The following is a 25,112-nucleotide window of genomic DNA, read 5'->3' as shown; positions in this document are numbered from 1 at the left end:
TTTTATCAAGATAGAGATTTTTTTATAGTTTTCTCCTTCATCACTGATGTTATTGTTTTCATGTTCCTCCTCAATGTCTAACTTTACCTAAATTAAAATAAGATATCAAATAAGAACAAAAGAACAAAACTGCAAAACAAAAACTATTCATTCAAACTGTACATAATTTTAATAAAAAAAGTCATAAAAATAAAAAAAACTAATACTGCCATCCTAAAACAATTATTATTCTATATTTATGACTAAAATTAAAAAAATATATATTTTTTTTTAAATAGCTCAAGACTATATTTTACTGAGCATTACATTATATTTCTAAAAGTAAATCATGCTTACAATTTGAAGGAGAAAAAAAATTTCGAGAACTATGTCATCATAATTCTTACTTTGAGTAGCTCATAAAAAAGCTCATATAACTCATGAACCGTACGTTTTTAAACTTTGCGTAAGCAAACATTCTACTTGGCATTAAATTATCTTTTAAATGTGATATATAACTAATAATTTTGGTGATATAAAAAAATTAGTCAATTTGCCCAATTTTGTATTTGAAAAATAGGCCCAAAATGGCATTTCCTGTTCTCAAAAATACTAGGCTTCTTTTTTTTTTCATTGCTGTTATCCTAACTAATCTATGCGCAGAAGCCTAACTATATACGACTTTTTTTCAGGTATGGGGGCGTTTTCAACTAATTGCACCATAGCAACATCTTAAGAGCCGTTGTCTGAGAAATCTAGGCAAAGTCTAGAAGTGATGTCTTCAAAATGTCTTCATTTTCAGATATTTTGTAAAAAACAATTAAAGTAAGTCTTTAGTAAATTTTTTTGGAAAAATTATTATTTATTCCAGAGATATTATGTCCCAAAATTTGGCCCATTTTGTGAAAATATTTGCGCAAGTAGTGCAATTGCTACTTTGTGGAGCAATTTTAGCAACATGAATATAACAGATACATTTCATTTAAATTTTTCTTCTAATCTGGGTAGATTTCTACAGTAAAAGTAAAAATTCAACATGGTTACGTTTTTGGTTGTCTAGAAATCATGGTCCGAAACCACTAAATTTGAAATTTTACCCTAACTTTGAGCTCTAATATCTTTTAAGGCCATTACTTGCACGTAGTTTTCTTAGATATTTTTGAAAGGCACTAGAACATACATTGATTATATGGAACACAAATCATGTGCATGCAAGGACCTGGGGAGAAGTAACCTGCCAAAAGTCACTTTTTGCGTTCAACGTGTCTTGATAAATTACCCATAACAACCGTGGCCTTAGGTCTGCCATAAACAGTGTAAGTTATTTAATTTTCTTAAACATGCATCTTTCAATATCTGAAAAAAAATCCATGTGTTTGAATGATAAAAAGCCTACAGAAGTCCAAGAAGTAGCCTTATTTCGTTAAATTTTTGCTAAAAATTTACCCTAGTAACGGTATAGATATGCTTCGCAACGGCTACTTTACAACTTAAATAATTAGTACTGTAATTAAAATTTTTGATATAATACATTTTATAACGGAACTGTACATGAGCACTTAACAAAAACTAGTTTTAAGTAAATTAAATTAAAGTAAATTAGTTTAGGTAAATGGTCAATTAAGAAAAAAAGTCTATTTCACTGCCCTCTATAGATGACAGTAAATCCTTGTTGATGTACTCTGTCAAACTCTTGCCAAAGTTAGAAATGATTTTCATTGTTTAAAAAACCCTTATACTAAGTCAGATAACCCATCAACTTATCATGGCAACTTCTACTGAGAAGCCATTTACAAAGTTTGCAAAGCAAAATAATTCTTTCTTAAAAGGTATGATTACAATAAGCTGTCATGTGGAAAAGATCAATGTGACAGAGAGTCAGCAGGAGCGAAATGTGTCATAAGAAGTTTTGTTGATGCTGGAAACAATTTTTTGACTGCAGAAGATATTTATGAGGCTCTTCATAATGGCAAAGGAATTCAACATGTTGATGTCGCTGAAGTTACAATAGACTCCAAAGCGTCTACTTTATCGGGATCAAATCTAATTCTCAACATAAACAGTTATCATTATTTTCAATGTTTCTCTGGTCACATGATAATATAGAGATACCTCCGAATTATTAAAGGTAAAAGATGGAACTATACTAATGTGACATTCCATTTTTCAGTTCAAATTGTTAAGCGCTATAATTCAAATTGCAAAAGTTATATTGCACCATCAGTTTCCAAAACAACGTGTTAAAAGAAGTGTTAACACTCTTAGGTTTTGTACACAAATTGGTTGTGCTGAATAATTTTATGATACTGAATTATTAACAGAACACATGCTTTAAGAATATCACACTTCTCGATCTGTGGCAAAATCTATGGTAGACAGGGCGAGCCTTTCCTATGTCAACAAAATGAACCTAAATTCGAGCCTTAATTCTTCTGATCACCTGCTATTTTCCCATTCTATCATTAAACAAGGGATTGAAGACTTCACAAACATCACTGGATAGGCGTTACCAAAAAGAAAAATATTTAGAAGCTCTTCAAAGCAAAAAACATTGCTAATGCAGATCTTTATGGCTGGAGAAGAACGTGGAAAGAAAATGAATCTAGAGCAAGTTCACCAGCTGCTGTAGACAATTTTAAAGCCAACTAAACAACTCAACAAACTTAATCATTATTCATTTTGCTATTTTGAGATCTATTGCGTTGAAATACAAAATTATTAGTTAATTAACTATATTAATTAATTTCAAGGAAAAGTTAGGAAGCAGCAATGATTAGACGTTACTTTGTCTTTACCTCAACCATTAGGTGAATAATGATGACATATATGCTTCTTGTATGGAATATTCTGCTGCAGCTGGAAAGAACTGCTTCAAGTGGCCAACTAAAAAAAAATACCCTCTAATATTTATCTCTTCACGTTGGTTGTAGAATTGATGCACCAACACCAACTAATCAAAGACGAGATTATTCTCTCTCAAAAGACAATATTGACAACGTGCAAATTCAGATTGGCAATTAATAAACTTCTTAAAATTTTTTATTTGTTTATAGTTCTTAGAAAACTGTATTTCTCATCAATTTTAAATGGAAAACAAGTTAGTCTTAAAGTTTAATGATTCTTTCTTTCATTGACAAAGTTAAAAAACTAGTTTATATCAAGTGTTCATGTACAATTTCGTTATAAAAATGCAATCTATCTAAATTTTTAATTACAATACTAATTATTAAAGTTGTAAAGTAGGCGTAGCTAAGCATATCTATACCGTTACTAGGGTATTTTTTTAGTAAAAATTTAACGAAATAAGGCTACTTCTTGAACTTCTTTTTTCATCCGAGCACATGGATTTTTTTTCAGATATTGAAAGATGCATGTTTAAGAAAATTAAATAACTTACACTGTTTATGGCAGACCTAAGGCCACGGTTGTTATGGGTAATTTATCAAGACGCGTTGAACGCAAAAAGTGACTTTTGGCAGGTTACTTCTCCCCAGGTCCTTGCATGCACATGATTTGTGTTCCATATAATCAATGTATGTCCTAGTGCCTTTCAAAAATACCTAAGAAAACTACGTGCAAATAATGGCCTTAAAAGATATTAGAGCTCAAAATTAGGGTAAAATTTCAAATTTAGTGGTTTCGGACCATGATTTCTAGACAACCAAAAACGTAACCATGTTGAATTTTTACTTTTACTGTAGAAATCTACCCAGATTAGAAGAAAAATGTAAAAGAAATGTGTCTGTTATATTCATGTTGCTAAAATTGCTCCACAAAGTAGCAACTGCACTTGCGCAAATATTTTCACAAATGAGCCAAATTTTGGGACCACATCTCCAAAATAAAAAGGAATTTTCAAAAAATAATTTACCAGTGGCTTACTTTCATCTTTTTTCCCCAAAATATCTGAAAATGAGGATAATTTGAAGACATCGCTTCCAGAATTTGCTTATTTTGCCTAGATTTTTCAGACAATGGCTCTTTAGCACTCGAATTCTTTTGTTGTTTCGGTCCAAAATTATTAATAAAACTTGGTAGTAAGTTTTTTCGATGAAAAAAGTTGAGATATTTAGAAAGGATTTATAAATAAAGAAAAATGCCATGAGGAAGAAAGTTATTCTATGGGATCATTTCAAAAATATTTGTTTTGCGAGTTTTCTCTGTTTGTGGTTTTTCGTGGAAATTTTTAAGATTTATTTATTTGTGTATAAGTTAGTTAGTATAAGTAAGTTATCTGAACTAGAATCTAATTAATCCTTCAAGAACTTAAGAAATTGACTTCCTTGTGTTATAAAAATAAAATTTCGCAGAAGTCCTAACCCTTATGCGGATACAGAATGCAAACCCTTCTAAAAAGTTCTTGATATCACTCCATGTTCTTGCAAATTGAATGTTGTTCTTTGTAATTATAAAAATATCAAGTATAAAAAAGAAAATTGTTCCTCATATTCTATGCACACGTAGCTCAGATAAAAAGATATATGCCATATAACTGTTTATGATGAGTAGATAAATAAGATAAAAGAAAACTACTTTTTAATTAAACAAACAGTTTATTATTAGTATGACAGTATAATAAGTTTCATGAGCTATTGATCACTAGTATTAACTTGTATTTAGATTCCTGTAGAAATCAGATTACAAAAGATCAGAGAAAAAGGTTTGTCCAAAGTGATAATTTCAACTTGGCTCAGTTGATTATAAATGGTCTAGAAACTAATTTTCAAAGAAACAAAAAGTTAAATATGGGAGCATTAAAAAAAACAATCAAGAGTTTACAATCTTAGGAAGTTTCGGAAAATTTGCTAATGAGCTGATAAGAAATAATAGAGAAAGTTCTATTGGAGGTGCATAAGGAACAATATAGAAAGTTCAAATGGAGCGACATAATAAAATGCACTAAATCAGGACAGTTTTCTGATCCAACAATCATGGCAATTTTAGTTTTAGACAAGTTCAAAAGTACTATCATTCTTAAAACTCATTGAAGATAAAATAGAATTTGTTTGCATTGGTATTAATTGTAAGGTTAATAATGAAACTGTAGTTGTAAGGAAAATAAAAACAGAAGTCGTAGTAAAGAGATCAACAGAGAATGAACATCATATGATTGTGACTAAACAACTTTAACCTAACCGTTTTGACAGGGAATATCTTATTTGCTAAGTTTTAACTCTTTTTGGACCAACAGAAAAATTTGAGCTCAGTGCCTGTATGAAGTTCTTAAAGAGTATCATTCTTTAAACATTCTAAAATCAGTTTTAGTAGACAATACTTAAACAAACACAGGTTAGAAGGTAGGAATAGTTCCGGAGTTAGAGAAAAAGTTTGAACAAATACTTTACACTGTTGGCTGTTATCTTTATCCGAAAAAGCGTCGATTTATGTTTAAAACAATGGAAAACTAACTCATCATATTATTCAGCAGAATCGAAAACTTGTTAATATCAATAATGAATTTAATTTAGCTGTTAATTTTCGTGTTTTTAAGTATCGACGTTGTATCAGAAAAAGAAATTTTAGATGATTTAAGTAGTGATCAGAGACGTTTGTATTATTATTGCAGAAGATTTGCGTAGGAAATACGAGTGTTAAATAATAAATTCAAAAAACTGGTTTCCTTCATCATCCTCATTGATACCCATTCCATTGTATCCTTTAAAACAAAACTCAGCGAAATTCCAATGAAAGCTCACTGGAAATGTAGAAGATCACTGGAAATTCACCCAGTTTGCTGGGTTTTTCGCAAATTTTACCACTTCGCTGAAAGTTTGGAAAAACGTCATTTTCATTCCGGTGATCTAAAAGTTTAATGGAAACTTAGTAGACTGGTCTAGGGCCGGATTTAGGGGAGGGCTGAGTGGGCTGCATCCCAGGGGCCCCCACAAATTCGGGGTCCCCACAATTTTATGATATTTAAATTAGAATACAGAAAAAATATTTTATATATATTTACACATATTTAATTAAATAATATTGAACTTTTTTTGGACATTTAAAAATTTTTATTTTACTAACTAATAATAGATGTATTTACGTTTATTGACATCGAATGGTCTCTAAAAATCAAGATAAGATAGTTTATGCCGTCCGCGATCGGTGTGCACCGTCGATTGTAATAATATTAGTAAATGTGACTCTAAATATACACATGTGGGTTTTCGGAAATATAAAACACACATTTCAGACTATCTGTCTGTAGATAAATTATCGTTATTTGTTCGTTGCACTTATTGCATGTCAGATGTCAGTTAACAACAGTTGCATACACAATAGACAATAGTTACAGACTTTATTTGTTTCTTAAATTATAAGTTAACCAGTGAATAGTGTTAAAATTTAGAAATGGTCTAAATTTTAAGAAAAGAAAATCGTCATAACGTAAAGCGAGTTTATATGAGTGGTGCAGATAAACGAAAATTGGCAAAAGAAAAAGATAAAAAAAATACGGAAATAATTTCAAAAACTAGGCGAATGACAGAGTTTTTCATAACACAGCCCAACACAACTTCTTCTTCTTCTGAGGTTCAAAGTTTTACAATTACTATACAAAGAATAAATATTAATTTTAATAATATATATTTTTTATTTTTTATATTTAATAGCATATAATAATAAAATATATGCAGGTTAGGTAGTTTAAATAATAAATATTACAATTAATATTTTTTTCATGTATACATACTAACCTATACTTATCTCTTCAAATTTACCTTTCCTAATTAAAATTGTATAAAATCGAAAAAATTTAGGCCACTTAGGTATATATTAATTAAAAAAAAAAAAAAAAATCGAAAATCAAACACATTAATATTATAAATACAAATTTAAAAAAGTCTTATCAGTTTAATTTCCATTAGGTACATATTTTAAATATTTTTTTTATTTCAGTCATATCAAATTGCTCAACCGCCTCAACTAGTAACTATCGCCGAAAACCCTTCACCTCAAAATATTGTTGAAGAAACAAATGAAAGCTTAAATTTAGATATAGGATTATGGCCTGAAAATATGACTGGATTAATAGATTATTGGGCAAAAGTAGGAAGTTCAAATTTACAAAATTGTAATGAAGAATTATTTATACAAAAATCAAAAAAACAGTTTGATGTAAAGTTTACTCGTAAATGTAATAAATCATTGTTTGAGCGAAAAACTGCTAACGGAGAAATAATTAAGCGTTCATGGTTATGTTTTTCACCATTCAATGGTAGCATTTTTTGTTTTGTTTGTAAATTATTGTCCAAAACACGCAGTCAATTTACTCATGATGGTTTCTGTGACTGGAAGCATGCAGATAATCGATTAATAAGTCATGAAACTTCCAAAGATCATTTAAATTCTGTGATAAATTTAGCTGTTCGTTCAAAAGAATTAGGCCGTATTAACAATGAACTTATAAAACAAAGTGAAGATGTAAAGAGTTACTGGCGTAATATAATTAAGAGAATCGTAAGTGTTATAACATTTATATGTGAACGAGGTTTAGCATTACGTGGTAAAAATGAAATTGTCGGTTCGTCTAAAAATGGTAACTATCTTTGAATTCTAGAGCTATTAGCTGAGTATGATAATTTTCTTAAACAGCATATTGAAAATCATGCAAATCGTGGAAGTGGGCACACTATTTATCTTCTGCTATCTGTGAAGAATTAATAGAAATAATGGGAAATAATGTTTTGAATGAAATAATTTTTCGTATAAAAATATCTAAATATTTTTCAATTTCATTAGATTCAACACCTGATGAAGGTCATATAGATCAATTAACATTAGTTTTTAGATATATTGAAAAAGATACACCAGTGGAAAGATTTTTGGTATTTATGCCAAACCAAGGCCATAAGCTCTAGTATGTATGATGTATGATGTGATATGTATGATGTATGATGGTTTAATAAACTTTTTAAATAAATATGACTTAAACATAAAAAATTGTAGAGGCCAATCGTATGATAATGCTTCTGCAATGAGTGGGAAATATAATGGTCTCCAATCAAAAATTCTGAAAAATAATAAACTAGCTTCCTGGATTCCATGTGCTACACATTCCCTAAATTTGGTAGGAAAAGCAGCAGCCGAGTGCTGTAGTGCTGCTGTTGAATTTTTTGACTTTTTAGAGCATTTATATGTATTTTTTACGGCATCAACAAAACGTTATGAACTACTGGTTAAAGCTCTAAGTTTAGAAAATACCAAAACCCGTATCCATGTACCACAACGAGTTAATACTACACGCTGGTCATGTAGATCTGATGCAACAAAAGCTCTTATACTAGGCTATAAACAATTTAAAAGTACTCTAATTCAAATAGCTTATGACTTTGAACAAACGACAAAAACGCGTTGCGATGCAAATTGTTTATACAACAAATTGTGCACACTTGAAACTGGAATTTACACGGTTTTTTGGAGTAATATCCTTGAAAGAGTAGGTAAAACTAATAAATTACTGCAAGATGCGACATTAAACATTAATACTGCAATATCTGCTATTAAGTCTTTAAAAATTTTGTTTAAGCTAAACGTGATAACTTTGATCAATATGAAAAACAAGGAGCAGAAATTTCGGAAACAACAGATTATTTGAAACACCGTAAACGGCAAAGAAATATCCGTTTAAATCCAATAGATTTTTATGAAACACCCGAGGTAGATTTAACTTCTTCTCAAAAATTCAAAATTCAAAATTTTTTACCTGTAATTGATACGTTTATTTCTAACTTGGATAAACGATAGTCTGCTTATGAATTGGTATACCAACGATTTGGCTTTCTTCGAAAAATAGAACAACTAAGTAACCAAGAAATTGAAAATGAAGCAATTAAACTTGTTAAAATTTACCAGGATGATATTGATGAACACTTAGGAAACGAACTTATTCAATTTAAAGAATTTTATAAACATTTTAAAGATGAAAGCAGTGAATTTCACAATATTAGTCAAGAACATTTAATGTATAAAATATTAATTAATAAGGAAGTAAAAGATTGTTTTCCTAATGTTGAAATAGTTCTTCGTATTTATCTTGTTATTATGATTACAAACAGCAGTAGTGAAAGATCATTCTTTAATTTAAAGCACATAAAAAATAGATTACGTACTTCTATGGACGGAGACAGGCTCAATCAACTAGCGATAATTAGCTCTGAGTCTGTTATATTAAGAAAACTTGATTTTCAAAACGTTATTGATAAGTTTGTACAAATAAAATTAAGAAAAGCTCCCGGCGTTTAATTTTAATTACTTGACATTATTTTTTTTATTTATTATTTTGCATTTAATTACTTACACTGAATATTATGATAATATTACTTAATGTACTAGTTACAGTAACTAGTATATTAAGTAATATTATCATAATATCGAGTATAACTAGTAACTAGTTATACTCGATTTAATTGTTTTTATAATTATTTATTATTAAATAGTAGTTAATTGTTACTAGTATTACTACTACTAAACATAATAATAAATATTATTCAATAAGTAAAAAAATATATTTCCTTATTTATTTATAAGGGGCCCCCACAGTATATTCCGCCCAGAGGCCACCACATACCTAAATCCGCCCCTGGTCTGGTCGCTACATGTAAAAAAAAAAGAAAACTAAACATTTTGAGTGGACATTCTAATTTTTGTATAGACTTGTTCCATATAACTTAAGAAGTTTAAAAATCTTTACGTGCCGCTGGGAAAATGCTTATAACTTTAGTTAGAGACAAAAATAGATGCAACTTATTCAGAAGATTTCAAGTATATAATATTCGCCATGTTGTTTATAAATCGAATACCGCAAAGCATTAATTTAGTTTTTACAAATTTTTGACAGGGGGTTAAAAATTTATAAAATTAAATGTTTTAAATATAGTTACTCAAATCAATGTAATTAAAATTTCATAAATCTTATTTAAAAACAAATTTGTGTGTATTTGCTTCTTAATATTGTATTAAAATTATAAAATGCTTTTAATTTAATAAATCTAAAAAAGAAAATTTGTTCCCGTTCTTTGTTTATTTTTCAAAAACTGTTTACTAAATAAATGAGTTTTATTTATTTTTATTTATTATTATTAAAGTAAATAATAACGACTAGCAAAAAATTGCAGTATCTCAATCTAGTTACTAAAAAAGAAATTAAAAATGCTTGCATACTTCATCAAGGAGAAGTTGGTCGTAATAATAACAAACTGCATGGTTTTACAGAAAATGCGCTTGCGATAGTGAAGAATGCTTGGTAAGTCACAAATTAAATGTCCAACTCAATTTGTTTATTTATATACTTCTTAAAACACTGGTACGGAAAAAATAATAAATCGCATGGATTTGATAATAATACTTTTTTTACTTTAGTCAAATTCAAAATGACTTTAAAATTATAAACATTCTACCTGATACGTGCCTAACAACTCTCTTGTTTCATCAAAGATGTTACGATAAGTATGTGAATATAAAAATATTAAACATTCTATAACATCGGAAAAATATAGTAGGAAAAGTCAATGAGAGTGTAGTCGTTGATGATGCATCCTCATCGAAAAGAGATAGATCACGTAAATTAAAAAACCCTTGGGTGGGAAATGCAAACAAACAAAATTACCATCAGTTTTCACGTTATTTATTGTTTTATGTACTAGTTCAAAGTTAAAATAATTTCCTGTTTTAGGAAAAATTATTGCGGATGAAGAATGTTGCATTTACTATCGCAAGAAGACTAATAAAGATAGGAACGGAGTGAAATGCTTATAAAATGCGTAACGGAAAGTGCAGCAAACATGTTAAAAGAAAACGCTGGAAGTAAAGCTGGCATCCCTCGACTCATTGCTAGTATATCGGGCACAGAATACTGCAAAATATTTTGTTCGGATTTCAACAAGTTTTAGTTTTAAAAATAGCTTCAAACTAAATCTTTATAATTTATTATCTTTTTGAAAACAGGGATGGAAACTTCTCCGTAAGAAGAACGAGCGGTACATTTAACAAAGTTCCATCTGATCAATCTATTGAACAAGCAATTAATCGTGATCAGAAATGCTAAGGGGCAATAAAAGGTTATAGTACGTCTGAAGAAACCATTTAACGCTGGATACTTACAAATCATACTGTTTCAAAATGTATTTCAATTTTAAAAAATGACATGGGAATCGCAACCAAAAAACACACACCAAAAGATCTAAAACCATTAAGAAAATATTTCCACAACGGATGTGTAGAGAGAGCTTTGATACTAATTACAAATTGGGGTCCTTTTGAGCAAAGAGATTCTTTGGTAAATATTTGTTCTGGAATAGAAGCACCTGATGAGTTAAAAGAAAAGGTTCTTTAGAGAACGCATTCAATCTTCAACAGTTTCTTTTTACGCTCCAATCAAAATGTGTCGTCTGCAAACACTTAACAATTTTAAATTGAAAAAAATGTATTACCTTATAGAGAAATCATTCACAATCTCAGCCGAACGAAGCATGTTTGGGAGATGCTAGTTATTGCAAGAAGTAGAGAAGGTCGAACTTTGAAACAAATACTATGTTATTCTTTAAGTCCTATCCAATGGGCGTTGGGATTACCTGATGGTAGCTTCGTCAAAACAAACAAGATGAACCTTCTTCCTAAGTTAATTTACTAGTGTTATTATAGGTATTGATAACTCCTCTTATTCAATTAGCAGTTTAACTTGAAATAGTTGCCGTTAGCCGAAATTATTTGTTTGTTACATAATTGTTTGTTACAAACATATTAGTCATTCTAAAATAATTAATAAATACTACCTAAATACTAAATTTTAGTATTTAGGTAACATTTTCAGTATAAGTTTAGTAATTTTAGCAACTTTTAGGAGCAATAGAAACTCCAGTGGATCAAGAGCACTTTGTGGAAAAAAATTATTAACGTGACGTCATCAGTACCAAATAAAGGCCCATATTTGATCCTTTAAGCACTTTCAGAACTGCTCGTAAGTTTTTCTTTAGATGTTGTTATTTATTAAAAGGTTTTCTCAAGAGATTGTCCAACGTTTGACATTAAAGTTACATTAAACATGTAAGTTTTTGTCAACTCGTAAGTTTTTTCTCAAAATGTTGTTATTTATTATAAGGTTTTCTCAAGAGGATATCTAACGTTTGACGTAAATCTCTATTTTTTACTTTGATAAAAAAAATATATATTAGCGTGACGTCATCAGTACCAAATAAGGGCCCAAATTTGACCCTTTAAGCACATTCAGAAAGGCACATAAAGTTTTTCTCATTTAAGACATCAACCTTAAACTATTTAATTAGTTTTTGTAATGTCCACTTCATTTCCAAGAAAAAATTACACGTAGCGTCCAGACTATAGCGTTGTTTTCCAATAATCAAATAAGTCGCTGGTTTTATAACTAAATATTGATATAAATTTTGCCAACAGTTATAACTTTCTTGAAGTTTGACAGATAAAAATTCTTGAAATTATTCTCTGGAATTCCAGATACACTTATACTCTGGAATTCCAGAATCAATTCAATTCGAGAATCTGCTAGTCTACAATTTTTGCAGAACTTACAATATCCAAGTTTCCAAATTTTTTAAAAAATGATGTCTGTGTTGCACTCTGTGAAAAAATTAATGATGAGCGCAGAACTTACTTTAAAACAGTTATTATATTTTAATGCTGGTGTTACTTTTCGTATTTGATTATAATTTTATATCTTCAGCTTTCATCATTTATAATTAACATAATATTGTTAAGACTACCGTGTCTTAATTTTATTTTATAGAAAAACAATTAATAATAGGTTTTTTTAATTTCAACTTGCTTGAGATTTTCATCTGATCTTTTTTTTTAATTTAAGTCTTGTATTTGTTATTATTGTTTTAGTATATTTTTTAAGTATTAATTATTTTGATTACCGTGTAATCACTAATAGTAACTAACTTTTATTGTCACAAGTTTGGCTAAGTTTATGTTTTAGTGTCACCAATCAAATTTTTTTATTTTAAAGTAACGATTAATTTTTAAATACAAATATGTTTTTGTTTTTATAATTTATCCTTGGTTTTTAAAGTTATTTATGTTTTTACCTGTTATACTGTTTTATGTTTGCTTACTATTTTACTTTTTATTTTATATATTATTTATTATATGTTTTTATTTAATTATTATTTACGTCCTTTATATATTGTATCATTTTTTTTAGCTCCGCAGACCCAAACGGAAAAGAATGCGTCAAGCACTATTTAAGAGACGAACTTGCGATTTTCTTAATTTTTGTTTTGTTTTGATAACTTGACTGTAGAGGACCAAAAGACCGCATTTCTAATTTAGAACTCGTTTATAATTTTTTTGCCTCAAAATATACTAAAATATCCTAATAAATAAAATACTAAAATATCCTAATAAATAAAATACTAAAATATCCTAAAAATAAATATACTAAAATATCCTAATAAATAAAATTTTAAAAAGTTTAGATAAGTTATCAGGAAAAGTAAACAAATTGCATTTATTCGAAAACAAAAAATGTACGTACAGCCTATTGGTTCTCGATTTATGAGATATACATTTTTTTTTTCATTCACATTTTTTTCAAAATTTTTTAAACAAGCTCGGTTAAGCTTATGCAAATTTGCTTTATTAAAGTTTTTTGTAGATTATGTTTTATGATTTAAATCTCTATCAAAACAAAACAAAAAAATGCAATTTTGATTTTTTGTTTTGTTGGTTTAAATGATTAAAATAGAAAAAAATTCGATTTAAGCTTAAATAAATGTAAACCATTTAAATGCATCAAATAACTATCGAGATAATTATCTCGATCGATTTCTATATTTACGCTAGAAACATGCGTAATGTAAAGATCCACAATATGCTTACGTAAACTCGTTTTTAACAAAATCTTAGCCAAGGTCAATAAAAAAAAAACATTTACTTTAATATTAGTAAATTTCCTTTTTATTTTCTTGTTAAAAATTTATGAAAGTTTGTATTCATACTTAAGATGGTTTATTATTTATACATTGTATATTTCTATTTTAAATATCGATATTTAAAATAGAAATACAATGTATAATATTTATAAACATTTTTATTTTTCTATGCTTAATTTGTCTTATTTCGCGCTTATCGGTTTTAAATATTTAAAATGTTTATGAACGTTTTAAAAAAAATATATCCTAAAAAACTACATCCTAAAAAAAAAATACAAGCGAATTTGCTAAACTTCCATTTTTTATATATAAAAATGAAAGTTAACTGAAAAAGATAACTGGAAGCTCGCTAGAAAAGTTCACTGGAAGGTCACTGGGTTTTGAAAATAGATCACTGGAAGTACGCTGGAAAAGTTCACTGGGTTTTGGAACAAGTTCACTGGAAGTTCGCTGGGTTTTGGAACATTTTTTCACTGAAAGTTCGCTGGGTTTTGGAACATTTTTTCACTGGAAGTTCACTGGGTTTTTTCGTATGGGATGATATAGCATCAATATAATCAACAGTATTTCAATAAATGTTACCAGTAACTGAGTTTTGTTTATTAAAGAATCAAAGTTTACTCAAGCTTTAGGAAGCAATGTGCGGAGTATTTGCCATAAATTTCTGCTCCTGATGCTAAATATAGATTTGAAAACTAAATAGTGGTTTTTATCAATATATAATATTGATAAAAACCACTATAATATAAAATATTATTCCAATTTGTAGTTTTCTTTCTAATCATATGTTATTCTTGGCAGTTTATTTTTTTTCCTATTTTTAATTGTATTTTAGTATAAATCCATGATAATTAAACTTATTTGGGAAGTGTTATTCTAATGAACTTTAAAAATTGATTTAAAAAGAATCTTACTGAGTTTGGGGTGCGTTGAGAAAAAAGAAAATGATGGAAAAAGTGTATTTGGACAGATCATATACACTATCATAAAAATAAAGTCTCAAGAAATAATTGCTTACTTAATAAAGCAAGGCCCTTAAATAATCAAGTTTGTTTAAAAATGTTATATATAATTCTCCTTTGTTTATTTTATCTAAATTATATCTAAACATAACTTGGTGCAGCACAAATCAAAACAAAATTAAAAAACTTTTTAAAAAGCAAAAACGCACTATAAGAATAATACTCGATGTAGGCCGTTTTGCACGTTCCCAAGATCTATTAATTGATAGTTTTACAAATATTTATAAAGCTAAATATATTTAATGTCTACCAATTATTTAATTAAGATTTATTATCTTTTAATTTTTAATTATTATGTTCAGAGTTAAAAAAATTATAACGCTTAATATTTGAAGCAGAAAAGTTGAAGCAGATGCATCAGGTTAGCAATAGAGAGCGTCAGGGTCGGACTGGCACTAAGTTATGATTGATTATGATAGAATTCATTATAACATAGGTCTGAAAACTTGAGGAAAGTTCTCTAATTTGATGTTAAAGTATAAAAAAACACATTAAAAAATCTAATATTTGCCATCTTTGCCATACTCGGTTTAACCGAGTATGACAAAAAGAATTTTATCATAATATGATAAAAATCCTTTTCAAAAACAACTTTAAAAAACCCTGGTTTCTTTCGACACTTTAATGCAAAACGCATTTCTGATTGATTTCTGAACCTAACCCTAACCCTGACCCAAACCATGTACATTTAATTGCGCCAATCCCTATTTCTCAGTCGATGTATGGAGGCCCGTAGCAACCGGGGGGTCAGTAGGGGCATTTGCCCCCCCCCCCCCTAATAATTTTTCAAATAAATATTTTTAAAAAAATTTTTTTTGGTTGGGGGGGGGGGGGGTGCGGAGGGCGAGCACTGGATTAGGAGGCCCGAAATTGTTTTAATGATCTTTTTTTTTTTAAGTCATTTTTACAAAATTATTTTTTCGAAAAATTATTGGGTGACAAATGCCCCTGCTGCCCCCTCCCCCGGTTGCTACGGGCCTGTATATACATATATATATATATATATATATATATATATATATATATATATATATATATATATATATATATATATATATATATATATATATATATATACATATATATATATATACACATATATATATATATATATATATATATACATATATATATATATATATATATATATATATATATATATATTTATATATATATATATATATATATATATATATATATATATATATATATATATATATATATATATATATATATATATATATATATATACATATATATATACATATATATAGATAGATAGATAGATAGATAAATAGAGAGATAGATACATACATACATTCATACATACACATACATACATACATACATACATACATACATACATACATACATACATACATACATACATACATACATACATACATACATACATACATACATACATACATACATACATACATACATACATACATACATACATACATACATACATACATACATACATACATACATACATACATACATACATACATACATATATAAACACACACACTCTTGTAAGTATATTTTTAATTTTGTAACTTTACTTATAGTTAAACTTATACTTAAACTTTAGGTATAAATTTCTCAAGAATCTTTTATACTATCTGAAATACAATATCTTCTAGTATCGTGTTGAAATACAGCTATCTGGGTGTCTATTTTAGTATTCCAAATGTTGTTAGAATAAACTGAAAAAGGCAATTAGTTAGCAAATAATATTTTAAAAGATAGTCCTTGATTAATACACACCTATAAGATCAGAAAAAATTTTGATGTCTGGACTCAAATTATATGGGTAAATAAAAATATACTTTTAAATTCAAACGATTTTTTTAGTAAACATAACATGGTAAGCGAAAAATACTATGACTCAAAATGAGGTTTTGATTTTTCAAAAAAAGAAGACCAGATATATTACTGATTTGGGGAGAAATGTAGGAGAGCAGGCGACGACACGGGTTTCGAAGTGGGGAGCACAGTTGTCAATTTCTAAAAAAAGTTATCCATATCTAGAATTTCTAAAAAAAGTTCTCTATGTTGTCGGCCCTGGAGAGTGCTGCTACATTGAATAATTTATTGATAACATGCGAGGGAATGCTGCTACATGGACTGAGGGTTTGGGTTGGGGCAGGTATAGATAAATCGATGTAGCAGCACTCTCTTACATTTCTCCCCAAATCAGTAATATATCTGGTCTTTATTTTTTTGAAAAATCAAAACTTCATTTTGAGTCATAGTATCTTTCGCTTACCAGTAAATATCAAGAAGCTTTTTTCAGATTTCCTTTTGTTTATTTTGTTTATTCTAAGATTATACATATAATGGATTTCAATTTAATTAATAAAATGAAAGTATTTGTGTTGAAGCAATATTTAAGACTAAGAAACCAAAAAATTCAGACATAATATGTTATTACAAGAAATTCTAGAAAAAATCGAGCAATTAGAAAAAAAATTGTCAAGAAAGATGTTTTGATAAATAATCTTAAAAGAAGGGTAAATGAATTAGAAAATAAATTATGCCAAGTTAAATCAAAAGATCTAAATAATTGGAGCGAAGTCGTAAAAAGAAAAGTTAATACAAATCAAGGCTAAAGTGATATAAAAAAAAAAGGTTCTACATAAGGTAAAAAGAACGTAAAAGAAAAAATAATATTATTATATTTGTAGTTAAATTAGCAAATCATGATAATGTTGACAAAAAAATATCTGATGAAAATATGGTAAAATATTTTTTTTGACTCAATAAATGCAGACAAGAATAAAATAAAAGAATGTAATCAGACTCAAAACAAGAGAGACATCAAAAATACCACCAGTTAACATTGAGACGTCAGACAAAATAAGTGTATTATAATTTGCATACATTAACAGAAACAAGATAAACGACGTATATTTTAACTCAGGTATGACAGAATCCGAAAGAGACCTCATTAAGCAGTTAACTTAAGTAAAGTTAACTTGTTAAATGCTAGCCTAAATCAAAACTACTACACTCTAAGAAATTCCAAAATTTTTTAATTCATAAAGAAACCAAAACAATAGCAATCATCAATTTGTTTTTATCGACCTGCAGTATTGGCTGTCCCATCAACATGTAATCATGTATCTAGTTATGTCACGTATTGTTATGCAAATTAATACCCAAATATAATCTTTGTAGTAGATATACAAATGCGACTTCACTAAACAATAAATTTAATTTGTTTTTGTGAAAATGAGAATATCTTAATTGATAGCTTATATCGTCCACCAGATGCTACAGTACTTACAAATCAAATAATCAATAAAATAATAAATATAGCAAAAAAAGTGTTGATTGCAACAAATATTCAGGTTTACTCTTAGCCGAAGACTTCAATTACCCAAATATAAAATGAAATGATGAGAATATCCAAATAGTGTTAAAGAATGATAGACAAGCACAAATATTTTTCGACAATTTAAATGACAACTTTAATTTAGGCACATGTCAGAAAGCAATACCCTAGATTTGATTTTAACCAATGCACCAGAGCATATCTCGATCATAGGCTATAATCCTCTGTTGAGCAATTTAATTAATGCACATCAAATATTGCATCGGAACTACATGTTAGAAAAACCAACTACATCAAAAACTTCTTATGGGAATTCAAAGTCTAACTACAAAGCTGGAAACTATCAAGAAATGAACAATTCATTCCATAGTATAGAATGGTCACATCTTTTTTCTAATAAGAACGTTGATGGATGTTACAAAATCTATGTAAATAAGTATCACGAATTATCTAACAGTTATACACCTTAAAAAGTCCATAAACACATAGCTTTAAAACCACGGATTGAAAAAAAATGAAGACTGAAATCAGACATAAAATAATCTTATGGAACAAATTAACATCAAATAAATCTAAATCACCCATTTTTGTTCAACAATACAAAATACAAAGTAAACTAGTTAAAAACATGCTGAAGTTAAAACATGTTGAATACAAAAAAAGAAAAAGTGAAACATCAAAGAAAGATCCCAAATTATTTTACAGTTATATTAATTCTAAAAAAAAAGTTGACGGGAGAATAGCTTCGATGTCTGATGAATATAATAACACTGTAACAAATAGAGACTCTATAGCAAATATTTTAAACAAAAGTTTTAATTCAGTTTTTGTTAATGAAGATTAGCATAAAATATTAAATATGCTGCAGAAGACTAAAAAAATTCTAGAAGTAAATATAAACAATATAATAACTCGCCATGCTATTGAAAATAAATTTAAAAAATTAAACGTTTACAAAACTGTTGGAGTAGATGGGATAAGCCCATATGTCTTGAGTAAACTCATAGTACTTTCTGTGAACCATTAAATTTAATACACATAAAATCGTTGACTGAGAAACAATTACCTGAATTCCAGAAATCAGCACATATAACCACGATTTTTAAAAAAGGTAATACGAACAATCCATCTAATTTCAAGCCAATCTTATTGACCTCTATTCCATGTAAATTTTGGAATCAATCATTCGAGATAAAATTATGGACTATCAAACAAAAAACAGCTTATTAAATCAAAATCAGCATAGGACAACTGCTGTTTTTGATTTTCATAAACGATTTTCCAGATCAAATAAAAAACTCTATCAAACTTTACGCTGATGATAGAAAAATAATAAACATAAAAAATCCGAATAATTCAATAAGCCGTCAAAATGATGTAAATAATATAGTGGCATCTGGCTCACAAAACTTAATTATGAAAAATGCAAAGTTATGCATATTGGGGAAAAAATCAAAATACTACATTTATAATGACTGATATTGATGGCAATTACAATTATACATTAAGTAACACAGAAGCTGAATGTGATTTAGGTACAATAGTTCAATCGGATCTAAGATGGGACTCACAGGTTGATTCAGTAACTAGCAAAGCAAACAGAACTTTAGGTATCATAAAGAGAACATTTAAATATTTAGACCTAAACATATAAAAAAAGCTCTATACAACATAGACTAAGAAGAGCGTAGTTCAAACTGAAAAAATCTTTTTGCAGAAATACCTTCAGAAATCATTTTTTTCAAAATCGAGTCGTAAATGCATGGAACAATTTACTATCTGAAATAAAAGAAGCTGCTTCAATAAATAACTTCAAAAATATACTAGACAAATCTGAATTCTGCAGAAACTATTTATTAAAACACAAACAAAAAACAAACTGAGCTGTTACAGTGCTTTATGTACTGTTATTGCACTTCGCAACTGTTAACATCAGTTGTTACAGCTATACCTTATTATTATTCTTAACTACATCTGTGAAATCTACAGATGTAGTAACCTCTTTCCAATTATGTAACTTTATATAGCTTTATTTTAACAAGTTTTATGTTATAATTATTAAATTATAATGCATTATAATAACCAAATGTAGTTACATATATGACTTTTTTCAGATGTAATTACATTTGGAAAAAAATATTAAATACAAATGCATTATTTTAACAAGATATGGTTTCATATAAGATTTTTTTCAGATGTTGTCACATCTGGAAAAAAAAATTAAATTTAAATTCATTATTTTAAACAGATATAGTTTCATAAGGTGAAATAGTGTAACATTGACATATCTTATTATGATTTCCGTTATTACTTGCTCTAATAATTACACCCGAGACTCTGCCGTTGACAATTTCTCACTTGTTACTTTACCTCGTTTTGCCGCCATTGCACTAGGTGCTGTAAAGGTGAAGACCTTTATAAACAATATATGGTGATAAAAACTGACCGGTTGCAGAACAGCATACTTGCACTGTGAGCATTGAGTAATTTTTGACAGACCTAAGGGGTAACTTCGACAATCCTGTTAATGTTACCCCAAAACTGAAATGCACGTTTTAAACAAAAAATACTAAAAAATCATTTTAAATGCTTAGCATTTACAAATAACATCATAAAAATACATATAAAATTATATTATAGTATTGTTTAAATTACATTTTAACAAAGGTTTTTTAACAATAAAAAAATTAAGAATAAATTTAATTTGTGTTTGCCGTACTGTGTCGTTTACAATTAAGTGCATAAAAATAGCTATATTTCTTCATTCAACAGATTACTGTCGCGTTGGTTAAAATAATTTAAGCAATAGTCAACTGGTGCCTGGTAAAAACATTTAATATAACACGTGTCAATGTTACACACCTGTCAATCTAACCCCGCGTTACCTTATTTAACGCGACAACGGACGAAAGTCGTTTTATATTGGTAGGATCTGAACATTGGGCACCCCAAAGTAGTCGAAGGACGACTTTGGGTGCCCAATGGGATGGAACAAGTCAACCTGTGATCTTGTGTCTTAAGTTGAAATTTGATAGTAGAAAAAACAAAAAAAGGAGCCAGTGTGACATTCTTTTTGAAAATGATCGATCAACATGCCTCACTAATAATTTGAGGAACTCTTGCATCACAAACATTTGTGGCTACGTGATAAATTTAAGCAATTTTTTTTAGCATGTGTTGCTGCAAAATGCAATTTAACTTTGAGTTTCTAGTTGTTTCTAGATTTTCTGTACAAAAACTTTTCAAGCAATGTAAATATGTGTAAGATCGATTAAAAAAAGTGATTTGCAAGAGCGATATTTAAAAGTTTATTAAGTTGTGCTAAAAAGTTTATTAAGCTGTGCTAAAAAGTTTATTAAGTTGTGCTAAAAAGTTTATTAAGTTGTGCTAAAAGTGCAATTAAAATTTATAGTAGTTAAGTAAAATCCTTGTAAAAAATTTTCTGGTTTATTGTTGGAGCTTTGGTTTATTGTTAGTTATGTCGTTTCCCAAAAAAATTATTGCCCTTATTTTAAATTTCAGTTTATTCATATTAGATTGTTTTAATTCCTAAAATTATATAATACACTGAGAGGTGTAGCTAAAAAATTTCTATGCATCATGAAAAGTGGCTTTGATTGCTAATCACTAAATTTTATTGTAATAGGGGAGGTTTATACGCAACTTAACTTGCTAATCATCCAGTTTTTAAAAAAATTCATTTTTGAATAATTTTTTTTTAAAATAATTAATTTAATTGGTAATATTATAAAATTTGAATAAATTGGATGACAATGCTAATGTTATGTCTTCTGTCATGTATTTATTTAAAAAAAGAAGAGGAAACCGCTCTTTCATAACATCATGTCAATGAAAGAGCCACTTTGTGCTATGAATAAGCTGTAACTTTTTTTGAAAAGTAAAAAGTCTTTTAAGAAAAATAAACTTTTAACTGGACTCTCTTCACTTGGTTTTACATGACTTACAAAATGTTCCATTGCTTTCACAAAATTATTTTCAATCATCCATCCTGAAACATGAGTTAAACCTAATGCTCTAAAAGGCCCATTATTTAACATGTAATCCTTATAATTTACTCTAAAAAAAATTAATACGCCATTAATAAAAAGCATTAGCATTATAAGCATTAATTAAAAAAAGAGTAGTTTCGAGCGCACCTCGTTCTGCTGATGTAACCTGTTCTATTTGTTTTGAGCCTATCGCAGCTATAATTTTTGGAGGAGCTGAAACAGTACTGTATCCTTTTTCATCCGTATTGAAAATTATGTGTGATGAAAGTTGCCACACAAAGAGAAAAATACAGTTATGGTCGGATACTGGTAAGTTAGAAATAATCGAATGGTTCTTTCATACACACTCTTCCCTCATTAATACTTTGTGTACTTGTGTATAAATGAAACAAATAATAGTTTTGAATATTGCAAAAGTACACAATTTTGAATGCTGTCATTTTAGTATAATGTGAAATTGATCCGCCAAAAATATTTTTACTTAGCTACAACTAAGTCCGTATACGCAACTTACCTTGCTCATCATACATTCACGTGATGTAAATGTTGCATAACTTTGTAAAGTATATTCGTTAATTTTAACTTAGCGATTGCGTTTTGATTACGACTTTTGTTTTGCATGTAGAGAGCAAAAATTTTGGAGTTTTTGTTAGTCCGAGGCTCCAATATTTGCATGTTTTTTTCAAAAATATTGTCGTTTGATATAAGCATAATCATGTTCGAATTTGACTTTGCTGTATGTCAGAAAGTTACTTATTTTAAACAATAAATTGAGTAAATTTATTCCAGACAAACGAAATCATAAAAAGCTTCATACATAAAATTAATACTAATGACATAAAAAGTAATAACAATGATAAATTTATAACAAATTATAAAAAAAATCTATACTGAAAATAGATTAAAAATAAAAAATGTTTACTTTGATAAGCCTCCACTGTTAAGCTTATGCAAGACATAATCATAATTTTCAAAGAAGGTTTTGCGGGCTAACCAGGCTCTGCGCCAAACTGTTTTACAAGCTAGACTACTTCTCTGCAACCAAGATATGGTTTATGTTTATGCTGAGAAGTTTGTCTTCTTCTCTCTCGGCTAAAGGAGCAGTTATAGAGATTTCTGATCTACAAGTAATGTTATTTTTTTCTCGTAACTCATGTTGTTTTATTCTGATGTCTATTTTAGAATGTATACCCATTGTAATTTGTAGTATATGCAATAAATTTGTAATACGCAAGAGCTTATAAACAGCTGTAAATAAATTGTAAGAACACGTAAATACATCAGAAAAGAACACTTTCAATTATTCAAAGCTTTAAAATTTAATAATACATTTATTGCAAACTGTGTAAGGTATTTAAAGCGCATGTAATTTGGCTGCCATAACTTGTGACAATTTGTGACGAATTGTATAATATTTTCATAAATGAATTGTAACAGTTCGTAGTAATAATTTGTATAAATGTAATAAGTATAAACATAATTGCAATAATTGTTAAAGTGACAACTAAATATTTTAAGAATAAAAATTTATTTTGGTTCAAAACTCTAAATTTGATGTATCTACGTTTTTTAAAAACTATCCAATAAACCCACGTTGTTTACTTTTTTATAAGAGTTAAGGTTCATACATACGCAGAAAAAAATTGTATGTACGTATACAACTATATACATACATACATACATACATACATACATACATACATACATACATACATACATACATACATACATACATACATACATACATACATACATACATACATACATACATACATACATACATACATACATACATACATACATACATACATACATACATACATACATACATACATACATACATACATACATACATACATACATACATACATACATACATACATACATACAAATAAAAATTCGTAAGCACATGCATTTGTATACAATAAGGGGTTTATTAGATAAACCGCGCCGTTGATTTTAGTGGATTTAATAAAACAAGGATATCTTAGTTAAACCGTTTAAATAACGAAGCAGTTTAATAATCTCAAATAATCTCAGCATATTTTAGTTATGTTGGATAAAGTCAATTATAAAATACAAAAGATAACATCCCCATTTAAAGAAACAATATTGTGTTATTAATTTTGAAGCAAAGTATTGCTCGATGTTTTTGCAAATTAATTCTTAATGATATTTTTGAAATATTGCGTTTTATTTTTCTAAGTTTTAAAATTAAATTTTAAATGTTCTATATTCAAAATGAGTCAAATATGTCGAACAAAGTCTCCTACACGAATAGCATCACGAAAAGGACGCAGAAAAAGAGCAGAAAGTATCGAAGAAACTAATGAAGCAAAACAAGAAGAAAATTCATTAACAACTCCATCTATATGTTATTTAAAACCTTCTAGCGCAGAATCAACTCAAACAAGAGGAAGAACCGATAGTTGTAATGCTAAAACTCGTTCTACAAAACTTAAAGCAAGAAGTTTTGGCGAAACTGTTGATGTGGTGGAAAGTCAAAAGAAAAAAAATATATCAAATAATTTAAAAGACGATGAACTGTCGGAAGTTGGTACATATGTTTCCGAGAATATATTAAAAAATGAATTGGAAAACACAAAGTTGTTTTCTTTAAATAATAGTGACTTTCAAGATAATTATTCAATATGTTTCCAGTCGAAAGAAAAAGTATATCATCCTAAAGATAATTTTTCTCAACCAACAGAAAAGCAAATACACAATAACACTCAGTCTGTTGAAGATTTAAACTACCCCGAAGATTTTTCTGCAGATTATTCTAAATCATCTTCAGTTGTAAACAGTGAATCTGGATATAAAAAGTTATCAAACTTTACAGACAGGGTACAGAGGG

The 25,112-nt window shown here is 28.3% G+C and overlaps 1 long non-coding RNA gene across 1 annotated transcript; it reads right to left on the bottom strand.

Moving 5' to 3' along the window:
* LOC136087544 (uncharacterized) lies at nt 1–23,560 on the bottom strand. Its single transcript, XR_010641862.1, has 2 exons — nt 23,178–23,560; nt 1–87 (listed from the first exon to the last, which is right to left on the bottom strand). It is a non-coding gene; the product is annotated as an uncharacterized LOC136087544 (long non-coding RNA).
* Between the last annotated feature and the right edge of the window lie 1,552 nt (nt 23,561–25,112).

This window comes from Hydra vulgaris, chromosome 11 (genome assembly GCF_038396675.1).
Source record: "Hydra vulgaris chromosome 11, alternate assembly HydraT2T_AEP".
NCBI classification, from domain to species: domain Eukaryota; kingdom Metazoa; phylum Cnidaria; class Hydrozoa; order Anthoathecata; family Hydridae; genus Hydra; species Hydra vulgaris.
The sequence above is the reverse complement of the archived record's forward strand: the minus strand, read 5'-3'. Positions and strand labels throughout refer to the sequence as shown.